This window comes from Desmodus rotundus, chromosome 2 (assembly GCF_022682495.2).
Source record: "Desmodus rotundus isolate HL8 chromosome 2, HLdesRot8A.1, whole genome shotgun sequence".
NCBI lineage: Eukaryota > Metazoa > Chordata > Mammalia > Chiroptera > Phyllostomidae > Desmodus > Desmodus rotundus.
In genome coordinates, this window is record NC_071388.1 from 60,835,919 (window position 1) to 60,854,671 (window position 18,753).

The 18,753-nt window shown below is 34.9% G+C and overlaps 1 protein-coding gene across 6 annotated transcripts in view; it reads left to right on the forward strand.

Annotated features, from left to right (window-relative positions):
* NRIP1 (nuclear receptor interacting protein 1) overlaps window positions 1-18,753 on the forward strand; it is a 92,126-nt gene that overhangs the window by 18,836 nt on the left and 54,537 nt on the right. For all 6 annotated transcript variants that reach the window (XM_045200056.3, XM_024566267.4, XM_053918265.2 and 3 more), the window contains exon 2: window positions 1,027-1,083. The gene's annotated coding sequence lies outside the window, so the exon portion shown is untranslated. The remainder of the gene's footprint in view (window positions 1-1,026; window positions 1,084-18,753) is intronic.

Consider the following 18,753-nt stretch of genomic DNA (forward strand, 5'->3'; position numbering starts at 1 on the left):
TCATAAGATTCATTGATTTGTTAAACAAACATTACTGAGCATCTGCTCTGTTCCTTGCACCATGCTAGGTATTGGGGGATTCAAAGACGAATGAAGAGTTTATAATCACAGGGAGAATAATAAGATGCAGAGACAGTGACCTAGAGTACAGTTGTTGAAGATCCTACTTTGCTAGGATGCGGAGGAAGCGTCACTCAGAGGCATTTGGTACCTGTGTATGGTTTTAAGGAGACTGAAGGCCACTGGTGAAATGAAATGATAATGAAAAATAGCTACTTTGTTTTGGGAGGTTAGAGTTCAGGTTTATGGATTTATTTTTGGGCTAAGCCATCATCCATGAGAACAGTATAGGCTATAGGATAGAAAATGAGGATTCTAGAAGTGTAAACCAGATGCAAGTACAGTGGCTGATACGGATGGAATGCTGCTGTAGTGGAGTCAGGGAGCTTGCTTGCATCCTGCCTTCCTTATTACCAGCTAGCTTCACTGTCCATTGGCCTGTTGATCAACGTGAAGCTTCCTCAGCCACCACAGTATTAAAATGTAGGCTGTCTCTCTTGCCCAAAATATTTTCACCCACTCCTTTGTTCCTGAAAGTATACACTTTCCCACAAGTTGATGTCATTTTATATCTACAATGATTCTAGTTCTGAGTTCAACAATTTTTGTTATAGTGGTCTAGGAAAAAAATGAGGTGTTTCCAACTCTGTTCACTACTAAATAATTTTAATACTTTTTCTCCCAGAATTCTTGAGAATAGGTGGTAGTGTTTATGTAATATCAAGACAGATAACATGTAGTGTATTTTGGTAAATAATATCATAATGCAGATTTTTATCAGATGTGGTCAACAGCTTTGCCCAACAGCTTTGCCCAAGGAAAGCATATATAATTAAGAATATTTTTCATCTTACAATACATCTTTGTTGTTTTTTTCTGAATTAAGATTTTGTTGTAAATCATGCCATTGATTTTTTTTTAAGATAAGATGCACTTGAAGTAACACTTATTTCTCTTAATTTTCAGGGAGTATTTGAATTGTGAGCTATTTCAGAACTCCGTTTCAGGAAACACATCTAGAAGGTATTGTATTTTGTCTTATTCTTCATTTTTTAAAAAAATGTAGTTAAGCCTTTTCAATTATAGGAAAGAAAGAATATTATCTCATATTTTGCTTTTTATTTTTCAAGTTTTAGATATCCATAAATTAGATGTTTGACATTTGTAACAGAGGGGAGGGATACATTTCAATGTTGGTAAATTCTGAACTTAGTGTGAGTGAAAGAAATCTGGTTTAGATGAAACCAGTTTTGCCTGTTTTAAGCATCTGAAGTATTTACACTTTATCTTTTTAGTGTAGAACTATCTTAAAGAATGTTTTGATTCAGAAATGAGATATAAAAGAGTCCTGTTTATCTAAGACAGTGTGAAATACAGATTAAATAAATCAGGCCATTCTAAAGTCCTCCTGCCTGTGACAACTCTACCTTCTAGTTTAAGGATCAGCTGCCATCTTTATTCCTATCAGTCTTTCATCAGGATCCATGGACATATGCAGCCAGGTCACCTGACTTGGCCTCTGAATGTCTACCTAGTAAATTTTCTGTCTGGATTGTCACATGTGGTTACATTGATGTAGCATAACAGTTCATCTGCTTGTTGGCCCCGAGTCTCCGAACATGTGATGTATTACTAGGAAGGAAGGAGATAGATAGTAAGATTATCAGTTGAGAAACTTAGCTGCTTTGTATTTTGTCTTTGCAACCCCGAGACCACATGTGAATATACTAGCTAATCTGACTAAAGTCAATAGTAATTAAACATTGTCCCCTTAAGCCATACCCAAGGTTTCCTTCTTAGTGTCCACCTTTATACCTCCCCTAGGTCTTATGTTTTCCTTTTAAAAAAACTTGCTAGCTATCTTGCTTGGAGTAGAAACAGATGAAGGAAGGACACATAAATACATTTAATAACATTATATATTTAAAGTTACAGTAAATAGGTCAACTTCTTTCAGTACATATTTATTAACTGGATATGACTTATATTCATGTGAAATACAAAAATAACAAAAGTTCTACATATTTTCTCAATCACTTGTTAAGGAGTGTGAATTTCTAGAATTGGATGAATATAGTTTTTTATGTTTCCGTGGCGTATTATCTCGAACTTTTAAAGTAGAAACTCTGTGTTCAGAATTACTCACTAAGGGAAAGCGGCGTTTTCTCCCTCCTGTCAGTTTTGAGGGGAAGGGTAAAAGCAAATAAGAAATTTAAATAAACACAGTAGGATTGTAAAAGAACTTGTTAAATGAACTCCCATGTATTAAATTTTTTACTGTATATACTTTTATCGGTGAAAGAAGTGATGTCAGAAATTCTGGAATATGTGGAATTTAAAGTTATCTTTTTAAATTGAAAATAAGAATTAACTATTAACAATTAAATATTTGAAGACATAAACATTCAAACTATTTATACCTATTAGTCATAAAGAGGATTGTTATACTTTTAAAGTCATTATGAATTACTCAATTTGAAAGTTATATAATGTCAAAATTGAGAAGAGTAGGTTCAAATAACTGGTTACTGTTAAGAAGTTGCAAAGAAATTAAGTTTAGATACAGGATAAAAAAGACAAATTCTCACATAATTCAGTATAAGACTTGTTTGAGTTTAACATTCTTTTGAAAATAATTCATGATGTGTTTTGCCCTTTTTTAAAAAAACTTATTTTCAAAAACATCTTATTCAAGTATAACTTCATAGGGTTAAATAGACACTCTTACTTGCTAGTTCAGTGGTTTTTTACATAAGCACTACCTGCATAATTAACACCCTACCCCAGAGGGCTGTCTTTCCTAGTCAGTACTGCCTCCACCCACCAGAATACAGTCTTTGTTGTTTTTTAGCGTAGATCAGTTTTGCCTGTTTTTGAAACTGCAGAATTGGAATCATGCAGTATGAACTCTTTTGTATCAGAATTTGTTATCAGTATTGTGACTGTGAATTTGTGTAGCATTTGTGTCCTGCCTGTGCAATTGTCTCTGTTCCATTGCATGATTTTATCATCATTTATCCCTTCTGTAAATGGACATTGAGTACCTCTCCAATTTAGGGCTACAAATAAGGCTTCTCTGAACCTCACTGTATCTTTGATAGAAATAAGCATTCATTTCTGATAAATATATGCACAGGAATGGAACTGCTGAATTGTGGAACATGCATATGTCTCACTTTAATATAATAGAGGCTTGGAATATGTTTTAAGGATACTTAGGAAATGTCAATCAGTGTATCTTTTACGAATAACATCTTATTGTGAGATGGACTTATTTTTCTCCAACTTTATGTAAACTCTAAAGTTGTTTTTTAAGAATTATACATTTTCCCTATCCATTAAAAACATGTTGCCTGCTTTCTGATTCCATTATGATGTATTTGATTTATAAAGTTTAGATCGATCCTAATCCTAGTGAAGGAAAGTAGAACACAGAATCCTCCTAATACGTACTTGTAACTGTGGAAATACTGAAAATAGACTTTGAAACAAACTAGACATTTTGTATAATAAAGATACTTATTGTTGAAATTTTGGATGCCTCTTTGAATATTTAAATTAGTAGATAACTTGAGTTACAAAAAACTTACTTTAGCATTTCTGTTGAATGTTTCTTGCTAACTTTATCTGTGTGTGTATTAATCTGTTTGGTGCTTTAAAGTGAAATTATTCATTCTAGAACATAAGTACTTGGGCAATTTTATATTAATATTTTTCTCAGTCTTTACTATAAAGCAGTGATGTTCAGTAGAAGTATAATGTGAGCTACGTATGTAATTTCAAGTTTTCTAGTAGGCACATTAAAAAAGGAAAAATGATAAAATTAATAAAATATTTTATTTAGCCTGGTATCTGCTAAATATTTTCATTTCATCGCATAGTTAATATGAAACTATGATATTTTGCATCACTTTCATTACTAAGTTTTTGAAATTCAGTGTGTATTTTCACTTACTGTACACCTCAATCCAAACTAGTCACGTTTTAGTATTCTACATTAGATGGTGTCTAGGGGCTACTATACTGGGCAGCACAGCTATGGTGCTATATCTTGGGTTGTTTAAAGACTATCTTTTAGTCAAATTTATGTCTAGTAAAATTATCTTTAAAAATCCAGTAGAAAGATGCCATGTTGTATGCTAACATAACATCTTTTAGTAGGTCTCAATCAGCCTGTTTTTCCGTCATTGTTGGGATAAACAACATTTCCTTTGGTTGAACACCAGATAAAGCAATTAGCCAGTGTTTTGGGGGCATGTTGTATGAAAAATCGTATTTTTAAACTGTAAAATCAAAGTCATAACAACAGATTTGCATCTTTCATCTTACTCTAGGTTATGTGCTGGATAGAAATTTACATTTTTGGTTTGTTTTTTTTAAGGCATACCTGGTTTAATTTGAATTTGATAATCCATATGATATAACTCTACTATCTTCTGAATAAAACGGAGCAGTTAAAAAAGGTTGAATGTATACATATAGATGTGCCTGTGGCTTTTCATTAATTAGGATATTTAAAGGTTACTTGGGTTTTTTGGGTTAATGTTTCTTTATGTATATATTTGCCAAGTAGTATGAGTCAAGAACTATAAGATGTCTTATATGAACCTGGGTCAGATTTCGCTATCAAATTGGCTTGCTTTAAGTGTTTCAGTGCTCAGAATTGGGAATGTGGATGAGAGACTACATATCCCGTGAAAATCGTCACGTAAGGAGTGGTCCCGAGGGGTAAAGCCCCTTGATCAGCACCTGCCATAATTGCATGCCACCTATTAGTTTGAGTTCCATGTCTGAGGTAGTTGTTTTATAGTCCTACCCACCAACATACTTTTTACAGTACTATCTTCTCCCTTTAAATGAAGTCCACCATACTTTGCGACACCCAGTTCTAATAGTGTATCTTTTGGGCTATTTAAAAGAAGATAGAAAATCATTTCTCTGCTTAAAAGCCTTCATCTTAGTTTTAGTAAAACTAAAGTCCTTGTATCAGCAGCTGAGTCTTCTCAATGAGGCCTGGCCTGGTGACCACTCCCCTCAAAGCAGAAGCCTCCTCTCTTTTCTCTCTCTTTTCTTTTCCACGGCACTTACACCTTACTATAAGATTTTTTTTTAATTAGTTGCTTATTGGTTGTTTTCTTCTTCCAAAATGAAAGCTCCGTAAGGGCAGGGATCTTTTCCTGTTGTATTCATCACTGACATATCTGAAAGAACCTAGAATAATGCCGGCATAAATTGGTGCACCTACTATAGAAAACAATATGCAGGTTCCACAGAACGTTAAAAATAGAATGAGGGCATGGAAGTAACCCACATATTCATCAGCATTTGCCTGGATAAAGAAAGTGTGGTATATGCATGCAATGGAATATTATTCAACCTCAAAAAGAAGGAAATGCTGTCATTTGTAACAACATGGGTGAATCTGAGGGACATTATCCTATGGGAAATGAGCCAGAGACGGAGGAACAAATACTACGTGATCAGCTCACGCGGAATCTGCATAGAGGCAGAGTGGAATGGTTACCAGGAACTAGGGGAAAGGGGAAACAGGGAGGTGTTGGTCATGAGGTACAAACTTGTCATTATGCAAAATGAATAGAGATCTCCTGTACAACATCATACATAGAGTTAACAGTACTTTATTTAAAATTTAAAAACTTGCTCAGAGTTAGATCTTACATTGTATTCTTCACACACACAAAAATAAATAAAGAGCGTGGGAGGAAACTTGGGAAGGTGATGTTTATGGCATTAACTATGTGATGGTTTCACAAGTGTGTAGTTACTTGTCTCCAAATTCATCAGGTTGTATATAAGTATGTGCAGCTTTTTGTATATCAATTATACCTTCATATAACTTAAAAATTTTAGGCGTTTAAAAGGAGCTTATAAGTATTTATTGACTAAATATTTATTGAATGCATGGAGAAGATAAACTTATTTTTTTAACTTCTGAAAATTTGCCATTGTTGATTTTCTGTGGCAGGGTCAAGCAAGAGAAAATAAAAATCTTCAGTTGTATGTATAATAATACATCTTGATAATTTGAATTAGTTGAAAATAATTTATTCATCAAACTGATCCATATGTCCCTGTGAAAAGTAATGTGTAAATATGAGGTTTTCAAAAAATAGGTTTTATTATTCTGGTCAAGTAATTTATCTTTGGGCATACATATTTGTGTTTTTCCATATGGGTCATAAAATAAAGTTGGGTATCAGTTTGAGAAGTACTTTATAAGTTATTTCATTTGTTCCTATAAAATACAACAGCATACGTTGTATTTGGTATGTTAAACTCAGTACGGATCAGACGGACCTTGGTAGTTTTTAAGAAGTAATTTCTATATAGTAAAGTGTAGTTGTTTCTTTTATACAGATATTTTCTAATTTTAGTTTTGAAAGTTTTATTTTTAGACCACCTACAATAAATGTTTTTTAAATGGTACAAAAATGTAATCAAATGGTATATATTAAGAAATGGTATTTGCAAACTTAGAACACATTGAAAGGAGATGTTTTTATTCTATTATAGAATATAACTTTGAGATTATTTAATCAAAGTGTTTCTTGCAAGTTTTTGGTTTTATATTATGTCTTTGTATATTCGACATGTGATAGCAGACTCCTGTATACATGATTATTTCAGTTTTCATTTTCATTAGAACAGGAATAATTGCAAGTTTTGGTTTATTTCTTTCCTTCTCTTTACACTGTCATCCTCCAAATTCAAGCTTTACTGTCTTGTGACTGTTAGACAGTTACTATAGTAGCTTTCTAACCAGTCTTTTTGCCTTTTAGTTTTTATTATACAACATATACTACATAATGTAGAACAATAAACTTTCTGAAGGAAGTATCCTTACTGTGAACAAAGACCTTTGCCCACAAGATAAAGGCCAAGTCCTGTTTCTCTCTAGCTCCTGCTTATCCCAGCATCAAATCCCCTTTGCCTCATCCTTAAATATGTTAATTGCACATTTCTTATATACTGCCATCCTGTTTATGCCATCCTTATCTCTGATGTCTTGTGATCTGAGATGTGGTGTGACCCCCACTAGTTTTCTTTTTATCAAAACGCTACCCATCCTGTGATTGGTATAATCACCCTAAAAAAAAGAATATATGCCCTCTTCCGCTTTCCCTGAGAAGTCGCTGAGTATCATTCACACTGCATATATTTTATTCCTCTTTTCAGCAAGATTGTAAACTTATTAAAAAAAGTGACCACATCTTTTGTAAATTTGTGATTTACAAAGCTCTCTGCTTGATGCCTCACAGGTACAGAGTGATAAAATGTTGATCAAACAACTCCCAGAGTGTATCCTGGAGCTTTAGAAACAACAAAGGATAAAAATTGATCCTGCATTACGTATACTATGCAAGTTATTTAAACTTATTATGCAACAGTTTTTGCATGTGTTTTGTGTGAAAGTGAAATGATAGCCTGTGTGTTAGACATTTGCAGGTTCCAAAGTGTGATACAAGTATCTGTTATAGTACCCAAGCTGTATTTTGTTGAATATTTAAATTTCTTTGGCTTAACTTAATATGAAATATGTAGAATATTTTAACGTTTCTTACCTGAATAATGGCAAAATTGATTTATATGTAAGATGAATATTTGCTATAAGTTTATTATTCATCTGAAACAGGACCTATAATGCAGATGCCTTTGGTGAAAGTAACAAGTTATCTATTTGGAATGCAACCATTTAAAAGATGAATGAATTTGAAGTTTCTTAATTTTTCAAATTGATCTATAATTCTTAAAGGTGAGCCCATCCCTATCACTTCTATTTTCTGGGAGTATTTCAAACTAAGTAGTGTACCTGGCTAGTGGAAGTTCTAAACTGGACTGAATTTGGGATGATGGACATATTTTTATTTAATTGGGGTATATTTCCAGTGGTAAAACCAGTATCTAGGAATGGAATAAGTTTCTGATGCTTGGAGATTTTCTCCCTTCAAAAAAAAAATTTGAGTATCAAGATGGTACATATAAATCAGTTCAAAGAAGGAGATAAGTCGGGGTTCAGGGAGAAAGTCAGTTTTATAGATCCAGCATCTTAGCCCACATATACTGTTGTCATGTGCAAACTAGGCCCTGAATGTGGGCCTTCACAGGCTTTGTGTTTAAATGCTCAGATTTTGGTGACATGAAGTGATAAGAGACAGATTTGAAAGGAGGACAATGATTGTGGTTCTTAAGTCTTCCTTATAACAAAATATGGTGTGCAATTTGGATAATAGTCTTGGCAACTAAAAAGGTGCGGGCAGTTAACCTGACATAGGCCACCCAGATATATTTAGGCAGTCAGTATACAGAGCGCTTATTTTATTACCTAGGTTGTAAAGTTGAGAGAAGATTTCGCTTTTTTTGTAATGGTAATTTAAAAAGTCTATCCCTTGGTTTTATTTTATATTACAGACTAAAATTCTGAAAGAAAGTCTAAATGTTTTTCCTAACAGAAATGGATCTAACCTGACAGTGAATGTTATTAAAATTATTTTGGTAAGTGTATTAAAAATGTGCATGGAATTTATATTAATACTGAGTTCATGCTAATTGGCTGTTTTTCACAGTAATTTCAGGAAATAAGAAATGAATACTATTTTTATTTTATTTAAGTGCTGTCATGAGTTTCTGTTAAACATGAAAAGCATCATTACAGTATTTGTTGGAAAATCAAATAGAGTTAAAACTTAGCCTGGTGACCATAGAATGCTATTTTCTTAGCTTTTTAGTCTTTTGCAGTAGTGTGACCACTCTTCAGCGTGGTTAATTTAATGTAAAATGGGTTATCATACCGACTTTTTTTAACACCGAAATTGTTTGAAATGAATGTGTGTATGTGAACTGTTTAAAGCTTTCAAGGTCTAGCATTGAGACTTGTTTCTGATGGGTTTATCACATGATCACTAGGCATTCTGTTGGAAGCTTGTATTTTAAAAGAAAACATTTATTAGGGATAGGAAAGGCAGAAGTAGTTGTTGTTGTTGTTGTGTGTGTGGGGGTGTATCTATATAAAGTTAACCCAAAGGAAGTATTTCTTTTTTACCTCTAGTGTAGATACTAAGAGTGACCACCATCATGGCCATAGTTTAATATGGTGGTATATAAAATGCTGGTCTTAGAATAGTTAAGGTTTATATTTGAGCTGTAGCTCACTGTACAGACTAAATGATTATATTTGTGTCTTCAGCATAGCCCTAGGTCAGAACATTTGACCAGTGATTTGAAAACAGACTGCTAGTCTTTCAGGAAATGATCAGGAGACAGATTGCTCAAATCAGGTGGTCTTACACTGTGGAGGTTTTATTAGGTAGCAGTTTGTGGAATGCAGACTTTGTTAGCAAATCATTTAACCTGAGCCTCAGTTTTCTGATCTGTAAAAATGAAGATTAAACCAATATCACAGGAATATTATGCAAAGTAAATGAAGAAATAAAGTTTGCTGTCACTAATGTAATGATTTAGAAAGGTAATAATGTGTTACTGAAAATATTGTTAATTCTATATTTTTCAAAAGAAATAAAATAGGTTTTTGCATGACCACTGTTTTACTCAGTAGCACAGCCTTTCACACATTTTGTACTTTTCTTTCTGTTTTCTACTGTAAGAATTTTCACAAAGCCTGGTCCATGCTTTTGAACTTCTTGGAAGTTTGAATCAGTTAACATCTGCCACCTACTGACCCAATTTTCTCAACTTCCTCCAACTCTGCTCTCCCATTACACACTTGTTTGTTTTTGTTGGGCGATTAAACTGGCCTTCATTTGATTTTTCCAAAGATCTAGATTCATACACTGTTAGAAACAACAGCTTCTAAATGTGTTGGAACTATAAATCAAGGTGCATAGGAGCCAGTAATAATGCTGTTTTTTTTCCCACTTGAGAAAAGTTTTCAGAGAAAACAATTGGTAAAACCCTACATGGACTTGCTTTTTCTTTCTTTGTATTGCAGTTAAAGGTTTTTAAGTGTGTTCTGCCTACATATCCAGGTTAAAAATGTTCTCAATGTAAAGTTTGTGAAGTGACTCACCACATACGCAAGTACTTCAAAATGCATGCCCTTAACTATTTGAATTTTTATAAGTTTGTAGTTTTGCTGACTGCAAGAAAATAAAAGGCCTAGTGCCAGTTCTTACTGGGTCAAGATTTATTTTAAAGTATCAACATTTCTTCAGCTTTTTTGATACTAACAGAAGTCCTAAGATTTTCCTGCAAAAAAAGGTTTAATAGGCTTTATTCCCGGAAGGGAAATTTGGGGTGCTTATACCATTAGTAACAAAAGCAATGTAGTTGGTGAGTTTGTTAATAGAAATTGCCATATGTGAAAGTACCCTAGAGATGTATTTTTATTTAAAGAGGCTAGTGGAGGCATCAAGGACTAGTAATTATATTTGTGTCTTCAGTATAGCTGTAGATGCAGAAAATTTGACCAGTGATTTGAAAACAGACTGTTAGTCTTTCAGGAAATGATCAGGAGACAGATTGCTCAAATTAATTGGTCTGACGCTGTGGGGGTTTTCATTAGGTAGCCGTTTGTGGAATGTATTAAGGAACCATAGTGACCTGAATTTGAATCCAGGTCTACCCTTCTTTGTCTGTTACACAACTTTGGGGAAATCACTCTACCGCTCTCTGAGTTTTAGTTTCTTCTAAATCTATAAAGTTGTATAATATCTATTTTATAGGTAATGATTAAGTGAGATAATATATGACACAGTACTGTTGTCAATAACTGGCATGTACTTGCTATCCATTTAATAAAATTTAATCATAATAGTTGGGGATTAACCCTCCAAATATTGTTTAAATACTTGCATTCTATGTTTAGAGTCTTTAAAGTATATAAATATGTTTGAAGTTTCTTTAAAATCTTTAGGAAACCACATTAGAGCCAAAGCAGTGTTTATGTATAAAGCGATGGATTTGATAAGGATTGAGACACTGTGGTTTTGAACAGATGTGGATCCGAACTCCTCCACTTTACTTAGTGGATTGTTGTCTTTGGGCTAATCATCTTACCTTCTAAAGCTCAGTATTCTTGCCTGTAAAATGGGGATAACTTTATAGGATTGTTTTGAGAATTAAAGGACTTAAACCATAGCAAGTACTTACTGTAGTACATGGCACATGGGCACGGTAATTTTAGTTATTCTTGTTAGTCTATAGATGCTCTTGCGGACATGGCCTTGAGTACTAGAGTAAAATACAGTTCTGGATTTTTTTAATGTAATGGTTAATGTTGGAATTTGGGGATTAAACACTTTTTTTCATTTGTATAATACCTATCTAGGTGACTCACGTTAAGATAAAACACTAAAATACTTGGAATCTCCTGACAAAACAGCACTTTAATATTTTGTAAAAACAGGTTTTTACATTGAATTTGCTATGGTTTGAATGTTCCTGTCCCCTCAAAATTTATTTGTCGATACTCTAACCCCGAAGAAGATGGTATTAAGAGGTGAGCTCCACCTTCCTGAATGGGATCAGGGCCCTTATTTTAAAAAGCCCGAGAGAGAGGGTCCCTTTCCTCTTCTGCCATGTGAGGTATTGCAAAAAGTTGGCTGGCTGACCCAAAAAGCCAGATTCTCAGTGGATGCAGCATCTGCCTACACCTTGACCTTGGACTTCGCAGTCTCTAAAACTGTGAGAAATAAATTTTGGTGTTTATAAGCCACCCAGTTCATAGTATTGTGTTCCAGCAGTCTGAGTGGACCAACACCACCTTTATTTTTTTGTCACTCCTTGTCTCTGTACTTTTAATCCAGTCTTTGTTCATTCATCTACTTTCCCTCCTGCTTCATTTCCTGGATGTAGAGTGACCCAAAGGAGAAGCAGGGGAGGGCAGGAAAAGGCACAGGTTGTATCTGACATAAGTAGATAGTTAGCCTTATCATCATCAGGTATAAATGGGTTCATACTTTTTGAAGTTTTACCAATGGAATAATTTTTATTGCTTTTGTTTGCTATTGTAGAATATGGTGAAGAAATTTTAAAGGAAAACTCTACTTTTTTCAGCAACTTTCAGTAAATTTTTTCAGAGCCATAGTTTGTTTAATAACTTTTCAAGATGACTGTTCATAAAAGATGAATAATTAAATAGTTACCATACATTTTAGGTATTTTATTAAGTATAGAGTCAAGTTTATTTCCTCTATTTTGAGCCCATTATGACCAGGGTAAGTTATGTAATGTCATGGGGATTTTACACTTAGGGAAGTTTTCAAAGTTTGTAAGATTTTTATGAGGAGGCAGTGTGGTTTGTTGGTTGTCATACTGAGAAGTTGAGTTTGAATTTATGGTATTTATAGTTTTGCTTTGTTACTGACTAGAGGTTTGGCTTTGAGTTACAAATCAAAACCTAATGACTCTTAGCCCTTTGACTCAAACCATCATTGAGGTCAACCTCCCGCCCCTTCCCACCTAGGATTACCTCAAGGGTAAGGGGGAGCATCTCAGACCGTTGAGGTTATGTGTCCCCCAACTGCCTTGTCTGTGTGTATACACAGAAAGGAAGCATAATTATGTTCAAGTCATCACGTCCTGCTGTTATTTGGCTGTGAGGCCTCCCTTCCTCCCTACCTAACTTTCTCTCTCCCTTCTCCCCTTTCCTTTGGTTGAGTACTAATAGTTCTGCAGACCCTGGTTAGGCACATAGTGATTTTTAGAGCATAATTTTACTATGTAAGTTATTTTAAAACTTTATATTTGGACTGCCTTAGCTTTAGTCATATATTTATTTTCATTTCTTATTTAAGACCAAACACATTGTTTATAAGATTATTCCTATGAGAAAATATGACTTGTTTTATTGTCCTATGACATGTTCTCTAGGCATGCAGTATAAAAAAGGAAAAATACCCGACAGCCATCTTTATTTCAGTTTGACATATAAGGAGACTTTACTAAACTACGTAATGAGGGGACATACCATCATGTAAGGGATGTATCAGTGTGTCATCCCCCAGGGAGTTTAGAGTACAGGTAGTTAATTAACTGCCATGCTGATGTTACTGAGAACCCACATGGGTATTTTTCACTTTCCTACTCTGCCATCTTCAGTGTTTGGCAGTGTCCTCTTCGTGGTTGCAGCATGGCCATTTTTCCCTGCTACTTTTTTTTTTTTTTTTTTAATAAGGAAAACATTTCCTACCAAAGTTCATTGGCCATGATTGTATCATATGCTTGTGCCTAAACCAGATTGGAAGAGTAAACATTACTTGTTCTGGTGGCTTTGACCTAATCAAGATTCACCCACCTCCTGAGGGGAAAAGGGTGAATGTTAACTGCCAGCAAATGAGAGATGTGTTTGTGCGAGGGTACCACAGTGTCTGTCACAGCTGGGGAAGATCACAGTTTGTTAACTCCTGCAAATATTTTTATGAGATCACAAAATGTAGGCAGTCATGCCATGATTTATTCACTATATTTTTTCAGTTCTTACTGAATTCCACTGCTCTTACTAAGGATAGTGCAGTGAACAAAAGTGAAAAAATGTTGCCCCTCTCGTAGCTTGTATTTTCTTGGTGAGGTAGACAAACAATGTAAAACTGTTCAATTGTATGGTATATTATGACAAGTGCCGAATACAATTTGAATCAGATGGGAGTGTCGGAGGTCTGGGTGAGGGGAAATTGCATGAAATTTTAGATTATATGTCCAGGGAAGGATGACTTGGCTAAAGGCAGACGTAGTGACACAGCTATCTGGGGAGAAGTGTATTATAGTCCGAGGCCTGTGGACAGAGTGGGGTGAATGAAGGAGAGTCACAGGAAGTGAGGTCAGAGTAGGGAGCTACTAGACAGTTTTGAGCAGAGGGCTGACCGAGTATAACATTTTCAGAATCACTTTGGCTGTTGTGTTAAAAATGGAAGCAAGGAAAGCAGTTAGGAGGGAAAAATTGCATATTAAATATCAGTGGCTCATTTTTAAAGCCCCAAACCTTGTTCAAAATATACATAAAAAAAGAAATACAGTCTGGCAGGACAGCCTAGTTGGTTGGAGCATCCTCCTGTACACCAAAAGGTTGCAGGTTCAATTTTTGGTCACGGCAAATTCCCAGGTTGCGGTTCAGTCCCTGGTGGGAGCATGGATGTGACAACCAATCGATGTTTCTCACATCAGTGTTTCTCTCTCTTTCTTTTGCTCTCCCCCTTTACTTCTCTCCCTCTCCTTCTTCCACTCTCTCTAATCAATAAACATATCCTCAGGTAAGTGTTAAAAAAAAAAAGAAAAAGAAATACATTAGGAGGATGGGTGGTATAGATTTAATTCATGTCCATTTCCAAGACCATGTGACATGATCTTTCTACAGGGCATGTGTTGTTGACAACTACTGTAAATTTCCCCACCTCAACTTCCTTAGTATTGTGCAGCCCATAGGTAGTGCTCAAGCATATCATTCAGTAGCAATCTAAGCCAAGAAAAAGAATCACTACTATGTATCTTATGTGATGTATAGGTATGTACGATGAGGTCTGGTCAGCAAGTATCCAGCCGTGTACTATGAGAAATAGGCATTTGTTGAAGAAGATACAAGATACAAGAAACACTGTACATAGGACAATGGTGCCTCAGTCCCCTTCAGAGTAGGCACCTTGGGACCTCACACAGGTCTCCCAGTATCTCTTCTACTGTTCAAGACATTCTGCAAAATCCATTCTTGGAATCACCATCAGCTGCCCCATCGTATTTTCCTGAATCTCATCTATGGTCTGAAAGCTCTTCTCTTTCAAATATAATTTTAGTTTTGGGTAAAGCCAGAGTCGCAGGGTGCCAAATCTGGGCTGTAGCGGGGCTGACTCACCTGAGTGATTTGATGTTTTGCCAAAAATCTCTGAAGATGTGATGTGTGAGTATGGGTGTTGTCATGATGAAGCTGCCAATCACCAGTTGCCCATAGGTGTGGCCGTTGCATCAAATTGCATCTCTCAACCAATGAAGAACATTGGGTAGTACTACTTACTAATTATTTTGCCTGGAGGGGCATACTCATGATGGACAACACCTTCTAAATCGAAAAACACAGTTAACATGGTCTTGATCTTGCTGTAACTTTGCCCTGCCCGTGTTTGGGCCTGGAGAACCTGGCGACTTCCATTGGGACAACTGGGCCTTCCTTTCCAGATCATTGCTGTAAATCTAAATTCATCTCTGGTTATGACCTTCTTGAGGAAATCTGGTTTATTGGTAGTGATTTGAATCAAATATTAGCAATTGCAGCACGATGTTCCTTCTGCTCTGGTAGCAGAGGCTGCAGAATTTTGCCACAACACGTTTCATGCCAAGATCCTGCATCAAAATCTAGAACACAGTATTTGGAATCACCAGATGAGCTTCTAGTTCTCGACTGTCCGTTCCTGATCTTTGTTGATCAGCATTCAGCATTCTCAGGTGTTGTGCTTGTTGCAGGCCTTCCAGAACATGGATCCCTTTCAACAGATTCTCAACCATCTTTGAAGCATTTGTGCCACACTTTTATTTGTGCTGCACTCATTGCATCATCTGTGAAAGCCTTCTGAATCAACCGAGTAGTTTCTGTGAAAGAATGTTCAAGTTTAATGCAAAATTTGATGCAGATTCGTTGCTCGACTTGCTCAGTCATTTTGAATGTGATGGCCACACAGTACACATGTTCACTCAACAGAGTCTGCTGCTCCCAGTGACTAGTGCAGAGAACACATGCGCCTTCCAGTCCACTCTCCTTGGCTGCCAGGTTACATTGATGTCGCACAAACCATTCGAGTTATATTAACAATGGCTGGACTTTTTCAAGACAGCCCTTGTATATATAAATACATAATCAGGATGAGTGGCTTCCCTCTTGAAGAGGAATTAGTCCAAGGTACCTTTTAATCAGATTATTGTACTTGTTTTCATTAACAGGGATAAAACGCATAGCTAAGATTTTCACTGTGTACATCACATAAAATGCTGAGAACACCTCATAAAGTACCTTTCATATTATAGGTACTCAAATATTTAGATAAAAAATTTGATTTAGAACGTCATTAACATTCCTAACTTACTAGAATTTTTAAACTATTATCTTGCATAAAGTAGATACTGCTTGATAATATATGCCCTACGTATAATACAAAATAATTGAGAAAATTGAATTATAATTGTTTTGTTAGATAAAAGTACTATTAAATAAATAAAATTATTTACTGGGAAAAGAAATTCTGCTTTTTAAAATGGATTATTAGGCTTTTCTCATTACACTTTTGCAAATCAGGGTAAATGTATGACTGATGGCCTGTATGACCAATGAGGGGTAACGTTTTTATTTAGAGGAGAAATACTGTTTGTTCAGAATGAGTGTACTGAGTTACTTCAGTTTGCCTGTTTCTCGTGTTAAGTAATTTTTGCAAAATGACTGTATCCCATGAGAGAGTTCTGCAAATTTGCAATAATTAAGCAAGCATCTATGCTAGTTTTATTTGAGACCAGATTGATAATAGATATGAATTAGCCTCATTCTTTGATTGACCAAGCTGTAAGTTTTTATCTACAAGTCTGTTCAAGTTCTTTGGGGTGTATCTCTATGTACTCCTTTGTTTTTATTTTTAAAAAAGTAGAGTTAGGAAGATCTGTTGCCTAGCAATTAGCATTTGTTCATGTGTCAAATTATTCCCTAAACAATGTTATTGTCAAAGTAAAACTATAATTTGCTTCAATATAGAAGCTTATATTTTATTATATAAACAGGAATATATTTAAATTTTTGAAGCACAATATTAAAATGATCTCCCAAAGAGCCACCAACCAACATGGAAGCAGAACTTTATGAATACAGCATGCGTGCCTCTCCTTGCCTGTGCCTTTGCCCCTGCTGCCCTCCCTGACCTCTTTACTCTCCAGTTTTGTGTTACTTACTTTCTTTTTAGTAATACTGATTTTATCATGTGGACATTTAAATAATATGCTGTTTAATTTTACATTTTAAGTTTGCAAAAATTTTAGATTCTGTAAGTAGTCTGTGACTTGCTTTTTAAAATGTTTTTACATTTATTTATATCATTATATGTAGTTGTAGTTAATCTGCTTCACTGCTGAGTAATATTCCACTGTATGAGTTTATTTATTCTTTTGTAGATAGCTGGATTATTATTATATTGCTTGTCTTATTTCTTTTTGATATAACTGTTGATACATCGGTACAGATACCTGTGTACCTGTGTGCATGTGTGTATAGCTACTTTATATTCAGGGTAGGACAAAAGTGTACAAGTTGTTCACGTCAAAAATAATACAATAAGTAACAAATAATAATACAAGAATAAACACTGTGTTGCACATTTTCACAACTATAAACCTACTTTTATCCCATTCTATAACAAGCATTGCTAATGTTAGTGTTCTTTTATATGTGTTCTGGTGCACATGTGTAGGACTCCAGGAAATATACCAAAGAGTAGAAGTGTAGAGAATGTGCAATTATATGAGATAATGCCAAATTATTTTCCAAAGTCATTGTATGAATTTACATTCCACTAGTAATGTTTCAGAAGCTCACATTGGCAAAACTTGGAAGTGTCAGGCTTCTTAAGTTTTCTTGATATAGTGGCTAAAAGTGATATCTTACTGTGGTCTTAACTTGCTTTTTCATGATTGTTAGTGAGGTTGAACATCTTTTCATGTGATTACTCACCAGTGGTATTATTCTTTCACAAAATGCTTGTCTATGTCTTTGTCCATTATGTACCTAAAACTACGCATTAAATGAGTTCATTTTTTATATTTTTAAGTTTTTAAGTAACAACACACAGAAAAGTTGCAATCATAATAAAGAGTAAATTTTCCTTCAAAGATTTGATTTGAGCCCCATCACCCCTAAATAAACAAGTGTATATTTTCTGCAAACAGGGACATTGTCCTATAAACCACAATAAAAACATCAAAATAAGGAAATTAACATTGATGCATTACTACCATCTAATCTTCAGATCTCATTCAATTTTCACAAGTCATCCCAGTAATGTCCTTTATAGCAAAATGATCCAGTTTAAAATCACACCTTGCATTACTTGCCAACATCTTTTCATTTACCTTCTGTGTGAAACAGTTCTGCAGTCTTTGTTTGACTTTCAAGACGTTGGCACTTTTCAAGACTATATAGGCCAATTATTTTGTAGACTGTCTTTCTTTTGGGGTGTCTGCTGTTTCCTAATGATTAAATGCAAGCTACGGATAGTTATTTGGCACTATATCACCAGTGTTGGAGTGCGCCTTCTCTTTGTATCTTATCAGGTGGCACACAGTTTTCATTTTGACACATTACTGTTTGCTGTTCACTTGGATTACTTGATTAAGACGGTATCTGCCACGTTTCTCTACTGCGAAATTACTTAGTCTCTTCTGTGTTTTATGTGGAGGTACTTTGAAATTATGTAAATATCCCCTTCCTGCTCAAACTGTCATTTCATTAATTTATTTGTACCAGTATGAGTTCATGATTCAGTATTTTACGCAGAGAACTATACTCGATTACTATGGTTACTTGTTTTGATGCTCTTCTTGCCTTGGCTTAGCCACTGGGATTCCTTTCAAGTTGGCTTCTGTGTTCTTTTGACCTGTTACTCATCAATCATATTGCTACCTCCATTTTCATTCCCACACTATACAGTTAAATCACATTTTCTCCCTTTTTGTGCCTCTTCTCTAACTGTGAGAAAC